This window comes from Hyla sarda, chromosome 4 (assembly GCF_029499605.1).
Source record: "Hyla sarda isolate aHylSar1 chromosome 4, aHylSar1.hap1, whole genome shotgun sequence".
Lineage (NCBI taxonomy): Eukaryota > Metazoa > Chordata > Amphibia > Anura > Hylidae > Hyla > Hyla sarda.
Genome location: NC_079192.1, coordinates 194,407,708 through 194,423,707, shown reverse-complemented (window position 1 = coordinate 194,423,707; position 16,000 = coordinate 194,407,708). Strand labels below are relative to the sequence as shown.

Below are 16,000 nucleotides of genomic sequence, written 5' to 3'. Positions count from 1 at the left end.
CAGTATGCCTACTGCTAATCTGCCAGTGCATTATAGTGTTTATTTTCACCCTCTGCTTGCATAGCTATGTAGTTTCCTGGGACACAGGAGGCTGTGAATGGATGATAGCGGAGCCGACCTCTGTCCCAGCTGCAATGCAAACTTTCAATGCTAACATAACTTGGGGGACATTGACATCTCGGCTGTTTATCTTACCTTCCCCTGGTAAGATTTGTTGGCATTATTATGCACTTTGTTAAGTGAAGAAACAATATGGGCTTAAAGGGGTACTCCAAAAACATTATTTTTTAACAGAAGTAATTTATAAACAGATTTGTAAATTACTTCTATGAAACATTTTTTAAATCCTTTCAGTACTTATCAGCTGCTGTATGTTACAGAGGAAGTTGAGTTATTCTCTTCAGTCTGACCACAGTGCTCTCTGCTGTCCATGTCAGGAACTGTCCAGAGCAGGAGCAAATCCCCAAAGCAAACCTATCCTGCTCAGGACAGTTTCTGACATGGACAGAGGTGCCAGCAGAGAGCACTGTGGTCAGACAGAAAGGAAATTCAAAAAGAAAAGAACTTCAGCAGCTGATAAGTACTAGAAGGATTACGATTTTTAAATAGAAGTCATTTACAAATCTGTTTAACTTTCTGACATCAGTTGATGTTTTCCAGCGGAGTACCCCTTTAACATATTGTAACCACTGGATACATTTTTACATGTGCATGTTTGTGCGAACAAAATGGCATTACACAGTATCCACCGCATTTAAGAAGGGACCTAATCTATATGAGAGATACATTTCCAAAGTAGTTTATTAAAATGAATGGTCAATGGAACGTTCTTGCCACAAGAAAAACTTTCTATCTGGATCAGTAGAGCAAACAGTTCAGTTGTTAACTCTATATATGTGGAACACACTGAAGGTGTCAAAAGTGTCACAGAATGTATCATTTGTAGCACAAATGAGTTACATATAATAGCTTTAGGGGAACTTGTTAGGCTAAAATTACATATGTCTGGTGACCAGTAGTGATGAGCGGCATTGCCCATATTCAAATTCGAGATATTTCGCAAATATATAGACAAATATTCGTCCTATATTCTCGAATTTAGCGTATTCATTATATTCGCATATGCGAATATTCGCTTATTCGAGGAAGAAAACAGTGAGGGGGTGGGCAACTTTACTATTGGTTGCTAGGGATGTTGTTGATAACCTCTGACAAGTGTATTTGCATCATTCAAATTGGTCTACAAGTGAGAAGAAGGAATATGCGAATATGCGGGAAATAAGTGAATATTCGTAATTTCGAATATATAGCGAATATATTTGCAATATTTGCAATATAAATTCGAAATGAGAATATTCGGGCCCAACACTAGTGTCCAGCTCAGCCAAAACAAAACGCAACTGATGCCACAACAGATGCATCAGTTGTGCATTAGTTGTCATCAGTTGTTTAGGATTCAGTGTTTATACTCGCGCATGCCGGACATGGGAACACAGCAAGATGCGTTCCCCTGTCCAGAGCCCATGGGCCGTTTTCCATCATCTGGCCTCCAACTTGAGATAAATGTGAACTGTCCTATACAAATGAATGGGATCAGTTCTGCAATCAGTTTCCCTCTGGTATGAGTGGGAGAAAAACGCCAATGGACAACTGACATATGTAATTCCAGCCTTAGAAATATTCTACACTCTTTCTCAGAGGTCATGATAAGTATACAGGCAAGCCAGTACACGGAGAAAAAATAAGGTGTAATCTCTGGCACTGACACTATGTCAATAATGTGGCCTTTGTGTCCACAGTCCACAGTTCAGATTTCAGAAATAGTATTAAACTTTGAAAAACACATAAGTAGAGACAGGCTCTAGACTCTCAAATTATTTATTCATATTTTATAAACAAATATTATCCTGAAGAATCTATTTCAATGGATGAATGTCCATGACAATGCCTGTCCTCGTTTCAGTCTGACAGATTATTGTGTTTATAAATATTAATCCATTACATATGAGATGTCAGATACTTTATAAAATGATTTCACCTCTCTCCATATTTTTACTGAAAGGAAAGCAAATGCTGTTCTTCCTGTTATTTAGCAGATCAGTGTAATGACATGATCATTTTGTTACAATAAACTATGTATGATGTGCAATGTCCAGTAAAAGACTTTAGAGTTTATTGTCGGGCAATTCATGGCATTTTTATTTATATGCCTATGTTTTCACACCAGGTTGGATCTCTCTATCTAAGCACAGAACATTACATGAACTCATAGTTCTAGGCTGCAGATGTTTAAATCGATTCCATACTTTGTAATAAACATCATAATGAAGCACTTACCGTATATACTCGAGTATAAGCTGAGTTCTTCAGCACGATTTTTCGTGCTGAAAACGCCCCCCTCAGTTTATACTGGAGTGAGCAAAGAAAAACGTTTCTGGCTTTATCTGTGAGGGGATGGTCCCGGCCGTCCATCTCTGCCTGTCAATCCCTTCTCAGTGGTCTTCAACCTGCGAACCTCCAGATGTTGCAAAACTACAACTCCCAGGATGCCCGGACAGTTGTGGTTTTGAAACATCTGGAGGTCCGCAGGTTGAAGACCACTGCCGGGCCTTCGTCATCATCCAGACCCCCCTTTTGTTTTCTACTCACCTCCCTTCGGTGGGAAGGCAGGGTGAGGTGGTCCGGACCCTCCATATTCGACCACCTATGCTGCAGGGACCGTCCGGTGAGGAGGGTTAGGCGTTCCGGGCTGTCCATCTTCACCGGGAGGCCCTCTTCTCCGCTCCGGGCCTGCCCTGGACTAGTGGCGTTGCCTTGACAACTACGCACAGGGACGTTCATGCGCAGGGATGTCACTGCGTGTCGTCGTCAAGGCCACGTCACTAGTCCGGGACCGGCCCGGGGCAGAGAAGAGGGCCTCCCGGTGAAGATGGACAGCCCAAACGACTAACCCTTCCCACCGGACGGTCCCTGCAGAATAGGTGGTCGAATATGGACGGCCCGGACCAGCTCACCCTTCCTTCCCACCGAGAAACTGGGGAGGTGAGTAGAACACAAAAGGGGGGTCTGGATGATGACAAAGGTCTGGCAGTGGTCTTCAACCTGCGGGACCTCCAGATGTTTCAAAACTACAACTCCCAGCATGCCCGGACAGCCGATGGCTGGAGGTCCGCAGGTTGAAGACCACTGAGAAGGGATTGACAGGCGGTGATGATGACGGGGGTGTTAATGATGGGGGGGGATGATGACGGGGGGGGTGTGTTAATGACAGGGGTGTTAATGACGGGGGTGTGGATGATGACAGGGGGGGGGATGATGTGTTTCCCACCCTAGGCTTATAGTCGAGTCAATAACTTTTCCTGGGTTTTTGGGGCGAAATTAGGGGCATCGGCTTATAATCGGGACGGCTTATACTCGAGTATATACAGTATAGTTCTCATACATTGTAATATACTGTACTCTATTCTAAAATTTAAGGTACCCATACACAGACGAATTAGGCTGATAGGTATCTCTCTATATTCCTCTATAGTGTCCTAGTTTTTCCTATCTCCCAGCTGCTGTAGTCTAAGGGTCCGTTCACACTGGATAAGGAATAAACACTGTCCCATTGACTGCAATGCTCTGGCAGATTCTGCCGGAAGATTGAACATATCCAATTCCTTGTCAGAATTCTGCTACAGAACTTTTAGCATGTTAACTAAGCATCAGAATTCCACTGAAATCAATCAGAACAGAATGTCCGTAGTATGTATGGGGCCTAAAGGTAGTCATGTGACCGTGGAGTCGCTAAAGATCCTGAATCTTGTATGGGTATTGTAAGTGTGGTATTAGGGTGTGCAAGAGTTAAAGTTTCAGTCCCTACTTGGTGAATATAAAGTACAAATTGTCTAGGTCAGTGGTGGTCATATATGTAGACCATGACTTCATCAAAGGGCTGCACACCACATTCAACAAGGGCTTGGTCAAGGGGTAAGTGCACAAATATGACATTTACTGTATATAAATCTGGATCTGACACATAAGGGCCACAGATCAGTGAAATCAGGGCCACATGTAGGTCCAAGGTCTTCAGTTGCTGGCCGTTTTGACCACTGATTAGAAATGCTCCCTCCTTCTAACATCCTATACTGTGTTAAAGGGGCACTCTGCTGCTCAGCGTTTGGAACAAACTGTTCCAAACGCTGCAGCCGGCAACGGGAGCTCGTGACATCATAGCCCTGCCCCCTCTTGAGATCACACCCCGTCCCCTCAATGCAAGTCTATAGGACAGCTGCCACGCCCCCTCCCATAGACTTGCATTGAGGGACAGGGTGTGACGTAACCAGCTCCAGTGTTCATAACAGTTTGTTCCAAACGCTGAGCAGCGGAGTACCCCTTTAAAAAAAGGGATGGATGCCACCAAATGCAGTAGAGTGACCTCAAGCTTTTCATGCCCTGTTTATATGTTTATTTTTTAACTGCATGGAGCACAATACAACACTTTAAGAATAAAGTGTTAAACGGGTACTCCCATGGAAAACTTTTTTTTTTTAATCAACTGGTGCCATAAAGTTAAACAGATTTGTAAATCACTTCAATTAAAAAATCTTAATCCTTCCAGTACTTTTTAGGGGCTGTATACTAAAGAGAAATCCAAAAAGAAATGCATTTCCTGTGATGTCCTGACCAAAGTGCTCTCTGCTGACCTCTGCTGTCCATTTTAGGAACTGGAGAAAATCCCCATAGCAAACATATGCTTCTCTGGACAGTTCCTAAAATGGACAGCAGAGGACAGCAGAGAGCACTGTGGTCAGGACATCACAGGAAATGCATTTATGTTTGGATTTCTCTTTAGTATACAGCCCCTAAAAAGTACTGGAAGGATTAAGATTTTTTAATAGAAGTAATTTACAAATATGTTTAACTTTCTGGCACCAGTTGATTTAAAAAAAAAAAAAAAAGTTTTCCAAAGGAGTACCCCTTTAATGGAGATCCAGAAACCCAGAAATCTACTGATTGTCAAATTTGAAGTTGGAATCAATTTATGGTTTCTGCCTTCTTCTGGATCAACACTGCAGGAGAATAGGTTGGACTGGAAGAAATCATGTGTTTTATTATTGTCCCCTTCCTGCCCTCTGCAGTCAATCCAACAACAACAACAATAATAATAATAATAATAATAAATAAATGTAAATTATATGTATTTGTTATGGTGCCATAGGTTCTATGACTAGCTGGGGCCACAATTATATATTTTGTCGGATGGTCAAGTCACTTACTATGTATAGGAAATCTAGTTTATATAGAATGTTCCACTGGGGTATAATTTATGGGAATATTTTATCTATTTGGGATTCCTTTAGTGCTGTCAGGTATATGGCACATCAAATCAACCCTCAGATTTGTTACATCTGCTCTAGTGTTAAGCAACATATGGCTGAAGAATAATACAGTCTTCTAGCTATTCATCTGCAGTCTGAACATATACAGCTGCAAATATCACTTTTCACCTACAGAATAATTTAACATTTGCATATTTTTTTCTATATACTTACGTATCAAATCTGCAAATCTAATTCTGTCTAAGGAACATCCAGACACAACACCTTTCATTGGTGTCTGGAATTCGCTTCTTGCAGCTACTGTTAAGGTTTTCCAATTGTCCGGTTGATGGGTATACAGCGGTGTATAGGCTGACTATATTGTCACAGTTCTGTGAATGGGAAATTCAAGGCAGAACTTTTTTATCTGGATCAAGCCATTCTCTCAGTCACATCTCACTCTACCAATTTCACACAGAAATGCACAGGCGGGTACCTCCATGCAATATAACAAAAGAGCCTTCATATCTTTTCTGCCATCATTTATCAAGCCAGTGAAGAGAGAAATCCCGGCAAGAAAAGGAAGATGCTTCTCTTTATTTTCATCACAATCAGGAGGGCAGTGCTAAAAATCGGAGGAAAGGAACATGAATACTAATATTGGATGTCACTAATTCAAGGGAATCGTAATAGATGGAATGTAATGTTACATTATTCCAATACTGTAAACATACATAAACTTACAATTTTCCTTAGGCTCCTTTCACACTATATGTTGCTCCATTTTAAAGACCCGTTACAATGTCCCATTAAGAAAACCCTTAAAAAACGGCCGTTAAACGGCCGTTACAAAATCCCATTCAAGTCTATGGGATTTTTTAATTATCCGTTCTCACCCGTTATAAATAATGGATGTTATTTGTGACGGGATAAAAAATTTTACATGCACAAATTTTTCTCCCGTCACAAATAACATTCGTTATTCATAACGTGCTATAAAGGGTGATAACGGATAATCAAAAAATCCCATAGACTTACTTAAATGCGATTTTTTTAATGGCCATTTTTAAGGGTTTTCTTAAAGGGACATTGTAACGGGTCTTTAAAAGGGACCAACATATAGTGTGAAAGGAGCCTAACATGACTTAAAGGGGTACTCTGGGAAAACAAGAGGAAAACAAAGTTTTCAATTCAACTAGTACCAGAAAGTTAAACAAATTTGTAAAAATCTTAATCTTTCCAGTACCTATTAGCTGCTGTATGCTCCAGAGGAAGTTTTGTAGTTCTTTCCAGTCTGACCACAGTGCTCTCTGTCCATGTTAGGAACTGTCCAGAGTAGAAGCAAATAGCAAATAGCAATAGCAAGCCCATAGCAAACCTCTCCTGCACAGAACAGTTCCTGACACAAACAGAGGTGGCAGCAGAGAGTACTTTGGTTATAATGGAAAGAACTACAAAACTTTTTCTGGAGCATACAGCACCTTATACACAATTATGACTCAAATTAGTTCATCTATAAACAGTTACTTATCCTATTGCCATCCCATAGGTTCAAGTAATAGACAAGACTGAATAAATTCTAATTATACAGGATAAAACCTACAAAAAGTACAGGCAGATCACAAGACAGACAGGACAAGGCTAAAAACTAGACAAACATGTAAGAACTACAAAGCCAAGGCACAATAAAACTAACAAGTTAGAACTAAAACAGACAGGAATAAAATCAAGACAAAGCTAAAATCAAGCAAGTCAATAGCAAAGTCAGAAGGCTGGGAGGAATATAAATAACCTACCTCAGCTTCTGATTGGCCCAGGCCTGTAACTCCTAACTGACCAGAGCATAGCATGCAAAGCCTGGCGAGGTGCAATCATTACACCTGTGTTATTTGGGATGGCATTTGGGCTCAAATATCCAGAAGCTGATCTGAGTTTTTAAAATGCCACAGCATCAATTGTGTCTTGGTATACCCTATACATATATACAATGTTTCCGAAAATAAGACATAGCCATAAAATAAGCCATGCCAGGAGTTTTACGTCTTTAATCTATATAAGCTATACCCCCGAAAATAAGCCACAGTGGTAGGTGTGGCTTATTGAAGTTAATAAAGATGGCCACCCCCTACTCATCTGCCAGAGGTACCATAGGGATGTCCCGATCCTGTGCAGCAGCGGCTTCAGTGAGGTGGCTGTGGCGGGTCCTGTGTCCCAGCTGATGAGAGTGGGGACAGCACCTTCAGTGCGGCGGCGTGTCCCGTGTCTCAGCTGATGTGGCGGCTGCCAATTCCCTGCGGTTGCTTAGCACTGGGAGAAAGTTAAAGCCACTTCCTCGCAGTACTCTATGGTGCATCCGCATGGGAAGGAGAGGCCAGGTATGGTTCATGAAATTCAGTTAGTTTCTCTCCATTTCATATTCAAACAGTTAACATAAAAAGAGGGGAGGGGGGGGGAGTGGGCATATAAGACATCCCCTGAAAATAAGCCATGGTGTGTCTTTTTGAGAAAAAATAAACATAAGAAGGTGTCTTATTTTCGGTGAAACGCGGTATATATATATATATATATATATATATATATATATATATATATTGGGCTTAGTTTTAGGTACCAAATTCCAAGTGCTCTGCATGCTGCATACAGTGGCACACTCATGGGATTTGGAGAAATGGCTTGGATCTATAAGTTATGTACGCAATCATGTAGGGGAGGAAATATTAAGAGGCACTTCACCAGCTTGGCCTCACCTTCTAGACACTTGAGCCCAGGGGAAATACATGATTTTATATGTTTTCCAAATTCCATCACATGTAGCACAGGTATGTTTGATTTCATTGCTACGTCTCCTGTTTGCTCATGTTTGCAGCTCATAAAAATATAAGCTGACAGGTTCCCTTTAGGCTACTGATTAACTTTCACCCTCATGAGTCATTGACACCATGATTTGGGCCACATGCAATCGGCAATCTGTTATAATATTCCCCAACATAAACAGAGATGTGTTCCTATAATAGGTCAAACGTGGTCTAATGGCTAATAGGTTACATTCCATCCCTAATATATACTTTGTGTGAGACTCAAAGGGGGACAAAAATTGTAGCAGACCACACTAGACTGGACTAGACGTGGTCACTAATAGATTCAGTTTGTCCTAGTAAGGGTCTATTCACACGTACATTATTCTGCGCAGATTTGATGCGCAGGATTTCAAGCTGTGGTCAGTTATTCAGTTTACATTGAAATCTGCAGCAGAAAATCCTGCGCATCAAATCTGCACAGAATACTGTATGTGTGAATAGACCCTAAAGTGGGAAGGCATGCTGAAAACACACAGTACACATCAGCCTTTTTAAAAGGTTGCAAACGTGTTGTCTGAACATGGTGTGAGTGGCCCTTATCCATTCCACAGCATAATCTTGCTGTATACAAAAACATAAAAATTAAGGGTTTAACATATGATATACCCTGCTGGTTTTATATCTATAAGGTTTGTTTACGGAGATGCTTAAAGGGGTACTCCGCTGCTCAGCATTTGGAACAAACTGTTTCGAATGCTGAGGCCGGCGCCAGAAGCTTGTGGTGTCATAGCACCTCCCGTCATGATGTCATGCCCCGCCTCCTCAATGCAAGTCTATGGGAGGGGGCGTGTCGACTGTCACGCCCCCTCCCATAGTCTTGTATTGAGGGGGTGGGACTTCATGAGGGGGCTCGGCTATGACATCACGAGCTCCCAGGGCCAGCTCCAGCATTCGGAACAGTTTGTTCCAAACGCTGAGCAGCGGAGTACCCTTTTAAAGGTCCCTAATAACATTTTTGCTAATTTTTCACTTAGGTATCCTGGAATGTTAACTATATACTGTATACATTGTGTACTTTGGCATTTGCCTACTCAAAACTTGACTTTTATGACCAGGCTGGTCTGGTTAATATAATGCATAAATAAGGTGTCAGACAAGGTTAAACCAAATAATTCAAAATCTGAGATAAAAAAAACACTTCAGTTAAACTAATAGATCTGAATAGTTCACTGAAGCAGAGACTTCACTTTGTGTTGTTCACAACCAATTGGAACACCACTTCAAATAGTCACATGCTTAACCAAAGAAGATAAGAGCAACACATGAGCTCCAGGATGAAAAAGACACTTCACACTTAATATGATGCAAATGTCATGGTATGCCGCAGCAACCTAGGAGAACAATGCGCCGACATATACCACAGCTTACAGCTGCAGGGTCCATTCATTTCTAAAAATGATTATGTGGTATATGTCTCATTATTTTCATGGGTTGATTAAAGGGGTACTCCGCCCCTAGACATCTTATCCCCTATCCAAAGGATAGAGGATAAGATGTCTAATTGTGGGGGTTCTGCCACTGGGGACCCCCACTATCTCCCTACTGCACCTAGCGTTTTTTTTTAGAGCGTTGGGTGCAGTGCAGGAGGCTCGTGACACTCGTGACTATCGATTACAAGACCTCAGCGGTATTATGAATAATATTCCCTGGCCCTTAACTCCTTTTAGGTATCTAACCTCATATATGTCTATTGCATGTATAGAACTATTAAGGTTTATCTGGTACATAGAAACTAATAATGCAGTGCAATTGATAAATACACACATGCAAATAGATCACTGTCCCCCTATGTTGCCAGGCGGTAACTACTATTAGTAATCTCGAATTGGGTTAGTGGTGCTCTTGCTTGTTACGCCGAGCGCTCCGGGTCCCCGTTCCTCCCCGGAGCGCTCGCCTCATCCTCGTTGTTGCAGCGCCCCGGTCAGATCCACTGACCGGGTGCGCTGCGGTCCCGCCTCCAGCCGGGATGCGATTCGCGATGCGGGTGGCGCCCGCTCGCGATGCGCACCCCGGTCCCCGTACCTGACTCGCTCTCCGTCGGTCCTGTCCCGGCGCGCGCGGCCCCGCTCCCTAGGGCGCGCGCGCGCCGGGTCTCTGCGATTTAAAGGGCCAGTGCACCAATGATGGTGCCTGGCCCAATCTTCCCAATTAGCTTAATTAGTTTCCACCTATGCACTCCCTACTTATACCTCACTTCCCCTGCACTCCCTTGCCGGATCTTGTTGCCCTTGTGCCTAGTGAAAGCGTTCCCTTGTTTGTTCCTAGCCCGTGTTCCAGACCTCCTGCCGTTGCCCCTGACTACGATCCTTGCTGCCTGCCCCGACCTTCTGCTACGTCCGACCTTGCCTTTGTCTACTCCCTTGTACCGCGCCTATCTTCAGCAGTCAGAGAGGTTGAGCCGTTGCTAGTGGATACGACCTGGTCACTACCGCCGCAGCAAGACCATCCCGCTTTGCGGCGGGCTCTGGTGAAAACCTGTAGTGACTTAGAACCGGTCCACTAGCACGGTCCTCGCCAATCCCTCTCTGGCACAGAGGATCCACCTCCTACCAGCCGGGATCGTGACAGTAGATCCGGCCATGGATTCCGCTGAGGTGCCGCTGTCAAGTCTTGCCGACATTTTCACGATGATCACCCAACAAAATCACCAGCTGGCATACTTGTCCTCCGTGAAACAGCAACTGAAGTCACAGTTACAGCAGCTGCTGCCACTGACACAGCAGCTGCAACTGCAACAACCATCTCCTCCGCCGTCTCCTGCAACTCCTCCGCAGCGTCCGGCCATGGATTCCACTGAGGTGCCGCTGTCAAGTCTTGCCGACATTTCCACAATGATCACCCAACAAAATCACCAGCTGGCATACTTGTCCACCGTGACACAGCAACTGAAGTCACAGTTACAGCAGCTGCAACTGCAACAACCATCTCCTCCGCCGGCTCCTGCAACTCCTCCGCAGCAACCGGCCGCTCCTAACCCCTGCTTGTCCCTGCCGGACAAATTTGATGAGGACTCTAGACTCTGCCGTGGTCTCCTTTCTGGAAAGGCCTTGTCTGGGGCCACACCACTCTGGGACCGCAATGATCCTGCCACAGCCACAGTCCAGTCCTTCTTCGCTGAGGTCCGTGGTGTCTTCGAGGAGCCTGCCCGAGCTTCTTCTGCCGAGACTGCCCTGCTGAACCTGGCCCAGGGTGTTTCTTCCGTTGGCGAGTACGCCATTCAGTTCCGTGCTCTTGCTTCCGAGTTGTCCTGGAATAGTGAGGCTCTCTGCGCGACCTTTAAAAAAGGCCTATCCAGCAACATTAAAGATGTTCTGGCCGCACGAGAGACTCCTGCTAACCTACATGAACTCATTTATCTTGCCACTCGCATTGACATGCGTTCTTCCGGATGGCGTCTGGAGCTCCGCCTGGATATGGACTTTGTTCGCACGAGGCGTTTTTTCTCCCCGGCTCCTCTCTCCTCTGGTCCTCTGCAATCCGTTCCTGTGCTTCCCGCCGCGGAGGCTATGCAAGTTGACCGGTCTCGCTTGACACCTCTAGAGAGGACACGACGCCGCATGGAGAATCTTTGCCTGTACTATGCCGGTACCGAACACTTCCTGAAGGATTGTCCTATCCGTCCTCCCCGCCTGGAAAGACGTACGCTGACTCCGCACAAAGGTGACACAGCTCTTGATGTCAACTCTGCTTCTCCACGCCTTACTGTGCCTGTGCGGATATCTGCCTCTACCTTCTCTACTATGGCCTTCTTGGATTCCGGATCTGCAGGAAATTTTTTTTTGGCCTCTCTTATCAACAGGTTCAACGTCCCTGTGACCAGTCTCGCCAGACCCCTCTACATCAATTGTGTTTACAATGAAAGATTGGACTGTCTCGTGCGTTACCGCACGGAACCCCTCCTAATGTGCATCGGACCTCATCACGGAAAAATTGAGTTTTTTTTCCTCAGGTTCTTTGGCCCCAAGAAGAGGGGGAGACCCAAGGGGGGGGGTACTGTTACGCCGAGCGCTCCGGGTCCCCGTTCCTCCCCGGAGCGCTCGCCTCATCCTCGTTGTTGCAGCGCCCCGGTCAGATCCACTGACCGGGTGCGCTGCGGTCCCGCCTCCAGCCGGGATGCGATTCGCGATGCGGGTGGCGCCCGCTCGCGATGCGCACCCCGGTCCCCGTACCTGACTCGCTCTCCGTCGGTCCTGTCCCGGCGCGCGCGGCCCCGCTCCCTAGGGCGCGCGCGCGCCGGGTCTCTGCGATTTAAAGGGCCAGTGCACCAATGATGGTGCCTGGCCCAATCTTCCCAATTAGCTTAATTAGTTTCCACCTATGCACTCCCTACTTATACCTCACTTCCCCTGCACTCCCTTGCCGGATCTTGTTGCCCTTGTGCCTAGTGAAAGCGTTCCCTTGTTTGTTCCTAGCCCGTGTTCCAGACCTCCTGCCGTTGCCCCTGACTACGATCCTTGCTGCCTGCCCCGACCTTCTGCTACGTCCGACCTTGCCTTTGTCTACTCCCTTGTACCGCGCCTATCTTCAGCAGTCAGAGAGGTTGAGCCGTTGCTAGTGGATACGACCTGGTCACTACCGCCGCAGCAAGACCATCCCGCTTTGCGGCGGGCTCTGGTGAAAACCTGTAGTGACTTAGAACCGGTCCACTAGCACGGTCCTCGCCAATCCCTCTCTGGCACAGAGGATCCACCTCCTACCAGCCGGGATCGTGACATTGCTGCGCAGTCGTGCGATAACATATAGTGATTGAATTGTGTATCACAGTCTTTATAACTAGAGTTATGTGCGAACCATAATGTAATGAAGGCAGAAATCGGCTAAGTGCCGGCGCATATGTTTTCGCGCAGCTCCTCGGTTTGGTGGCTGTAACTGACTAAGTACTCGCGCACGTCCCTTTGAGCATCCGGACTGCGCATGCGCCCGAACCGGATGTTTGGGAGTCTATCAGTTAGCGCAGGAGTAATGGCGCACATACGTGGACACTTCCGGCACCAATAAGGAGTTTAGAAGTATGAATGGATTCTGCTGGTTGGTCAAGAATGCTGTCAATCAACATTCAATATAGCAAGATGCATCCTGGTCTAAATTCTATTGGCCAGGAAGCGATCAATCAATAGTTTGCATGGGATTGTGACCAATTAGATGTCATGATTATACAGGAAGTGACATGTTTCGATGATGTCAGAGACAGGAGGTTATATAAACCCCTGCAAGGCTTGTTTGCACGCCATTTGCCTCTTAGCCCTTGATAAAGCCACAGCTTGTGGCGAAACGTCGGGCGGGCAATGTGTTAGATTTTTAATTGTCTCACACTATAGATTGTGGACTGCAGCCACAATCTATCTTTTCAATTCAATTAAGATAGCATGCAGTGTCATGCCAATCAATGGATTATGGATCAATATGTGTGAGGTTATTTTAATCTTGGCTCAATAAACGTTAAGTTTTATATTGGGTGGGAAATATAGGGTCTTAGTGACCGCTTAGCGGTCAAGTGTTAATAATAGAGGCTCGTGACATCACGGTCACACCCCCTAAATGCAAGTCTATGGCAGGGGGAGTGGTGGATGTCACGCCCCCTCCCATAGATTTGCATTGAGGGGGCATGGCCTTGACATCATGAGCGGGGCATGACCATGATGTCACGAGCCTCCGCCCCACATTGCCAGTCAGAGAGAAGTTCTGGCAACAAAGTATTCATTAAAAAGAGATCACAAAATGACAGCACATGTCCATAATCATATATTATACATGGCACGATCACCCAATAACATGCCGCATAGGCATAGGAGGTGAAAGATATATATATATATATATATATATATATATATATCTACAGGCTTCAATATACAATCAAAAGACAATATAAGGTGCTAATGTTAATCCCTCCACATTGGAGATAACAACCAAATGCCCTGTGCACATAACTTATGGCCATAATCAAGATGCCCCTATAGCCAATGCCAGATCCCAAAGGGTCCCCACACAACACTCACCCATTTTGCAGGAAAGTTGAAGACGTGCTGTGGCTCATAACGCCTGAACATTTTAGCAGTCACAGGTATTGTGGTTAATGACTCGTTGTGGGGTATACAACTATAATCTATTCCTAACCTTTAGACAGAGAGACAGTGAGATTTAGGTTGGTTGGTGTATGTTTAATGTATTTAATATATAATTTATGTAATACTGCCGAAATATTGACCACATTGCCAATATGACTTGCTTTTTTTTTTTTAACTTTCTCCTGTAACTGCCTCAGTCATAAGAAATAAAAGTTGGCATTTTTTGTTATTTCCCCTTGCCTTATACCCTGGATGGGGCTGATGGATGATATTACCACTTATCAACGTTGGGGGCCATTGGCAAAGCTTCTCAACTAATTGAAGTATAATTAGCTTCTCTGCTTCAACAGTGTTAGAGCTTTTTACCAGCTATAACCTTTCCAGGTGGCTGAGGGGAAGAAGAAACAATTCAAGCTATGCCGAGAAAACAGAGGTGGCCAATTTCTGCTGTTCGAATAAAGACGTCGGTCTCACATCATTCATCTCAGAAACAGTTCGACCTCTGGTTTCTATAAATAAGTGACACCATAGCAGGTCTAGTTGTGGCATTTTTGTTTATTCTCTTTACTTTTAAACAGTCCCAGCTAATTTTGGGCAAAAAGCAAATTGCTGCTAAAGGCTGAATTGGCAATGGGAGCGGGTATTCTTTGTAGAATAAAATACAGCTGGCATGGGGACAGGTAAACATTTCATGTAGCCCTGGCATACTTGGCATGTGACAACAGCTATCTGTTGGCTCACCTGTCTGTGCCTTATCAAACCTTCAATTGAGGGATTTAACAATTAGCAAATGCTTTTAATAAAATGACAACCAGTGTGCAAAAAGTAGCAATTTTTGGCAGGAATTCCAATATTTCTAGATGAGAGGAATGTAGATTTCACAATGAAGTCAAAGAAACTGAACATAAAGGAAATGATGGAAAATACATTATCCCCTTAAAAACATGGGGGATTATACCTTTACTTAACAGCTCATTTACTAACAAAGCATTTAAGTGCAGTAAGTACAATCAGCACTTAAGAGGAAGGTAATATCAAGAGTTGTTATGCCTCGCTGTCAAAGGCGAAATAATGACTTTATTTTAGCTAATAGTATTGAATCTAGCAACAATGATATCAGCAGCTTTTCTTCTACTATTATTAATAGAACCATTGTACATAAATACAGTCATGGCCGTAAGTGTTGGCACCCCTGAAATTTTTCTAGAAAGTGAAGTATTTCTCACAGAAAAGGATTGCAGTAACACATGTTTTGCTATACACATGTTTATTCCCTTTGTGTGTATTGGAACTAAACCAAAAAAAGGAGGGGAAAAAAAAGCAAATTGGACATGATGTCACACCAAACTCCAAAAATGGGCTGGACAAAATTACTGGTACCCTTTCAAAATTGTGGAAAAATAAGTTTGTTTCAAGCATGTGATGCTCCTTTAAACTCACCTGGGGCAAGTAACAAGTGTGAGCAATATAAAAATCACACCTGAAAGCAGATAAAAAGGAGAGAAGTTCACTTAGTCTTTGCATTGTGTGTCTGTGTGTCACACTAAGCATGGACAACAGAAAGAGGAGAAAAGAACTGTCTGATGACTTGAGAACCAACATTGTGGATAAATATCAACAATCTCAAGGTTACAAGTCCATCTCCAGAGATCTAGATTTGCCTTTGTCCACAGTGCGCAACATTATCAAGAAGTTTGCAACCCATGGCAATGTAGCTAATCTCCCTGGGTGTGGACAGAAGAGAAAAATTTATGAAAAGGTGTCAACGCAGGAT

General features: G+C 44.2%; 1 protein-coding gene across 7 annotated transcripts in view; it reads right to left on the bottom strand.

Annotated features, from left to right (window-relative positions):
• Positions 1-16,000, bottom strand: part of PLXNA4 (plexin A4) — an 821,522-nt gene that overhangs the window by 706,719 nt on the left and 98,803 nt on the right. Inside the window, exons 1-3 of one of the 7 annotated variants that reach the window (XM_056573184.1) lie at positions 7,433-7,672; positions 5,800-5,928; positions 5,538-5,695 (exon numbers count right to left, since the gene is read on the bottom strand). The exons of 5 other annotated variants lie outside the window; for them this stretch is intronic. The gene's annotated coding sequence lies outside the window, so the exon portion shown is untranslated. Of the gene's footprint in view, positions 1-5,537; positions 5,696-5,799; positions 5,929-7,432; positions 7,673-16,000 lie in introns of those variants that run through there. One more of the 7 variants, XM_056573185.1, reaches the window with a different exon arrangement.